A 5381-nucleotide genomic window follows, 5' to 3' on the forward strand; every position below is an offset into this window, starting at 1 on the left:
GGATGTTTGTGATGTCCTTAGGTTAGTTAGGTTTAACTAGTTCTAAGTTCTAGGGGACTAATGACCTCAGCAGTTGAGTCCCAAAGTGCTCAGAGCCATTTGAACCATTTTTTCTTTTTCTGCAGTTTGAATATTGTGAGCACATTTTACGTACTTGATTTCAAGAACTGATATGGAGTGCGTGTAGGAACAGTATGTAACTATGAGGAACTTGCTGGTACTCACTGGTGGCAGAACCATAAAGATATCCTCGCGTACAGACTCGAGAGGTAGCATACTGGTTGACGGACGAGACTTTACATGTTTCTTAGAGATCGGACGAACACTGTTAACCTCCAGGGGTACACATATGAGGTACAGTTACCACGCCCGCGAGATATAGTCGGTCCAGACGTCCGCTTAACGAAAGATAATGCGCGACAGCACGGACATAATCTGGTTGAAGAATATTTCACTGATGGCGGTATCTACCGCATGGACTGGCCAGAGCAGTTTCCGGATGAGAATACTGCATATCATATCTGGGAAGTATTTAAAAGATCAGCTGCAGATCGACAACGGTGATACAAGTGTCTGGTACAATTAGACACCGCTCCTTCTCAGAATGGTATCGCCTCCCAAAAGAGTTCTAAAATCAATCGATAGATCGCGTACCCAGTCTTCCCAAGGTTCCAGCTTAGCTCCCTCATTGTTTTCTTGCGTATTTGAAAGACTTTTATCAGTAACATTCCAGATGCCAAGTTAGTTCTGTTTGCTGATGGTACAGACACGGCAATAAATAGCAAATAAAGAGTAATTTTAGAAAGACATTAATAAGTGGCTCTTGGCGAATAGTTTGTCATTAAACTTTGAAATGACACATTACATGCACTTCAGAACTTGTAAGAGGTTTCCTTCAAGTTCATGTCTAACATGTGAAGACATCCAGATAGAAGAGGTGGACAGTGTTAAATTTTTGGGACTACAACTTGATGGTAAATTTAGTTGGGAGGAGCATTGAAAAGACCTCTTGAAGCACCTAAACAAATCTTTCTCCGCAATGTGGATGTTGTTAGGCATAAAAAATTAAAAATGTTTCAAAGGGGTTAGTAAGACCCACTTTCATACTGTTGAAAACAATTTGGTTCTTCACTTGTTCATTTATGTCCATTTTTGCTCAATTCTATCGTTTAGCTGCAAAATCGGTCACACAATCTCTGGTAAAGGACAATGAGAGCGTGTTTATTTATTTTTTTGCTTTTATGCAGTCCGTTTTCGTCCTCACCTTCCCTTTGTGTATGTATGTATGTGGATAGGTGGGCATGTTTTACATGGAGGTTACGAGTGTTTGAAGTACACTCCAACGGATTCAGAGGGTTCCGTAAAGTCGTAGGTTAGTAGTGCCAACCTAACCTTCCGGCCGCCTGAGACAGCAGCGGAACCAGAGACACTGGTTAGTCACAGGGAGTGGATGTACCGTTCCGCTGAATACAGGTGCAGAGTTGGCAACAGGTCTCTCCCACTTGCTCGGGTTAGAGTCGCTCCAGAACAAATGACGGGGCACTGTTTGCTTGGGTCCGGTAAGCTGCAGGTGTGCTTTGCTAGATTTTTGCAGTGAACACATATTGTATTGTAGGACGATCACTCTATTGTATAAATAATTCAAAAGCAAAGATCGCTTGCAGTTGTTTTTTTAATTTTTCTTTCTGCGACAGTGGTTTTATATCAGCTGGTCTGCCTCATGCATCGTTATATCCAAATGATTTATGCATGTTAAGCTACATTCAGGTATGTGGTGCTGTACTACTAGTAATGTACAGTAATGTATATAGTGTAACTCTTGTAAGCCCTCCCTCAAACCTGTCATGTTATATCTTCACAGATCCGATGATGGCACCTTTAGTGTGTTGAAACCGGTCATCTAGTAAACAGTGTTTAAGCGATCTTGGCTTTTGATTTATTTATAAATTATTTCAGATGGTGTTTGTAATTAATTTCGTTTTTCGGTGTGATAATGCGTAATTTTTGCAAGTTTTGATTATTCTGATTTTTCTGGGATAAATTTATGCGTTTTATGAAGTCCCATGGGTCTTTCTTGTACTGAGAGAATGACCATTGAATCTGTCGTCTTGTGGTAGTTTCTGTAGAGTAAATATGTGGGACATAACTTGCAAAGAGTTTCCATGTTCTTACTGCCCGTGAATTGCATTGTAAATTTTGGTTTTCTCCAGTTTTTAATGGTGGTTCCTATGTGTAAACCGACTGATTTTGCCCATCAGCTCACCACGTGTCTCTCATGTCAAAGTATCCTCCTCATCGTCATCTTCAATGAGTAGATCTTTTTTCCTCAATGAATATTCACATGCCTCTACACATACATTTAGATCATACTCTGCAAGCTACCTAATGGTGTGTAGCGGAGGGTACTTTCCGTATCACTATCTCATCCCTCCAACTCTGTTCCACTCGCGAATAGTGCGTGGGAAGAATGACTGTCGGTAAGCCTATGTATTGGCTCTAATTTCTTTAATTTTATCCTCGTGATCAATACGCGAGATGTATGTGGGGGAGGGGGGGGGGGGAAGTAATATGTTGTTTGACTCCTCCTGAAAAGTTCTGTCCCGAAATTTCAATAGTAAATTTCTCCGTGACGCCTCCCTTGTAACGTCTGCCTGTGGAGTTTCTTTAGCATCTTCGTAACGCTCTCTCACTAGCTAAACGATCCCGTGACGAAACGCGCCGCTCTTCGTTGGATCTTCTCTATCTCCTTTATCAGCCCTACCTGATAGGATCCCAGATAGATGCAGTTTCTGAATTTACATGAATTGATTGATTCCGGCCACCAGCCCAACAAGTGTCTCTTAAGTCAGTTTTCTCCTCATGGTCACGTTCAATGAATATCTTTTTCTCCTGAACTCAACGAAAACCTGTATGTCCGTATTTTTTGATCAATTGTTTCACGGTTTTTGAATTTGCCTAAACTGATGGATTTTTGCCCAACTGCCCACCATGTATCCACCAGTTCATAGCTACCTTCTTTTTGCATTGTTTGATGCATAGGTCTGTTTCCCTCGAGATCGCCGGCCACTGTAGCCGAGCGGTTCTAGACGCTTCAGTCCGGAACCGTGCTGCTGCTACGGTCGCAGGTTCGAATCCTGCCTCGGGCATGGATGTGTGTGATGTCTTTGGGTTAGTTAGGTTTCAGTAGTTCTAAGTCTAGGGGACAGTAGCTCTAAGTCTAGGGGACTGATGACCTCAAATGTTAACTTCCATAATGCTTGGAGCCATCTGAACCATTTGAACCCTCGAGTTCAACTGATACCTAAATGCATGTGTGATTACAGCTTACTTCTCATTTTCTGAATTTATGAAATCTCACTGATTTTCAGCCACTAGCGAGTGTTGGGTTATGAGTATGAACTACATTGGAACGCTACCCAATCAGCCACTGGAGCTCGTTATTGTAGAGCATAAGTAAAACGGTAACACGCATTTGTGGAAAATTTCATCCAGTAAATGATTTCGGTTAAAGGCGCTGCAGTCTGGAACCGCAAGACCGCTACGGTCGCAGGTTCGAATCCTGCCTCGGGCATGGATGTTTGTGATGTCCTTAGGTTAGTTAGGTTTAACTAGTTCTAAGTTCTAGGGGACTAATGACCTCAGCAGTTGTCCCATAGTGCTCAGAGCCAGTAAATGATTTTTATATTTTTGTGCCCTTGCCTGTATTGGTGCTTGATTCCGGAAGTACACTTAGGAATACCCCTCTGATACCCCCAGTGATCATTAGATACTACCAAATGCTTAGCCAGTTAGCATGACATGTTTATGCATCCAATATGAATTATACACTGAGGTGACAAGAGGAGGTAACTCAATACTGTGTCAGGATTCCTGTTGTCTGGCGTAGCACAGCACCACCATGTGGCATGAATCCAACAATTCGTTGGAAGTCCCCTGCAGAAATATTGTGCCATGCTGCCTCTATAGCTGTCCCTAAGTGCGAAAGTGTTGCTGGTGCAGGAGTTTGCGCATGAACTGACCTTTCGATTATGTCCCTTAAATGTTCGATGGGATTCATGTCGGGCGAAACGGGTGGCCAAATCATTCGCTCAAATTGTCCTGGATGTTCTTCAGACCGATGACGTGGCACATTGTCATCCATAAAAATTTCATGGTTGTTTGGTAACATGAAGTCCATTAATGGCGGCAGATGGTCTCCAAGTAGCCGATTAATAATTATTTCCAGTCAATGATCGGACCAGAGGACGCAGACCGTCCCACATAGACACACCGCACACCATTATGAAACTATGCGCAGTTTGCACAGTGCCTTGTTGGCATCTTGAGTCCACGGCTTCATGGGATTTGCGTCACACTGTAATCCTACCACCACCTCTTACCAACTGAAATTGGGACTCATCCGACCAATATGATCACAAGGCCAAGAGAGGCGCTGCAGACAATGTCGCGCTGTTAGCAGAGGCACCCACTTCGGTCGTCTGCTACTATAACCCATTAACGCCACATTTCGTCGCACTGTCCTAACGGATACGTTCGTGTACGTCCCACATTGATTTCACACAGAGTTGCTTGTCTGTTATCACTTACAACTCTACGAAAATGTCCTGCTCTTTGTGGTTAAGTGAAGGCTGTCGGCCACTGGACTGTCCATGGTGAAAGATAATGCCTGAAATTTGTTATTCTCAGAACACTCTTGACGCTGTGGATCTCGGAATATTGAATTACCTAACGAATTCCAAAATGGAATGTCTACATCTTCATCTACATCCATACTCCGCAAGCCACCTGACGGTGTGTGGCGGAGGGTACCTTGAGTACCTCTATAGGTTCCCCCTTCTATTCCAGTCTCGTATTGTTCGTGGAATGAAAGATTGTTGGCATGCCTCTGTGTGGGCTCTAATCTCTCTGATTTTATCCTCATGGTCTCTTCGGGAGATATACGTAGGAGGGAGCAATATACTGCTTGACTCCTCGGTGAAAGTATGTTCTCGAAACTTCAACAAAAGTCCGTACCGAGCTACTGAGCGTCTCTCCTGCAGAGTCTTCCACTGGAGTTTATCTATCATCTCCGTAACGCTTTCGCGATTACTAAATGTTCCTGTAACGAAGCGCGCTGCTCTCCGTTGGATCTTCTCTATCAACCCCACCGGGTACGGATCCCACACTGGTGAGCAATATTCAAGCAGTGGGCGAACAAGTGTACTGTAACCTACTTCCTTTGTTTTCGGATTGCATTTCCTCAGGAATCTTCCAATGAATCTCAGTCTGGCATATGCTTTACCGACGATCAACTTTATATGATCATTCCATTTTAAATCACTCCTAATGCCTACTCCCAGATAATTTATGGAATTAACTGCTTCCAGTTGCTGACCTGCTAT

This window comes from Schistocerca nitens, chromosome 9, assembly GCF_023898315.1.
Source record: "Schistocerca nitens isolate TAMUIC-IGC-003100 chromosome 9, iqSchNite1.1, whole genome shotgun sequence".
Classification (NCBI taxonomy): Eukaryota; Metazoa; Arthropoda; class Insecta; order Orthoptera; family Acrididae; genus Schistocerca; species Schistocerca nitens.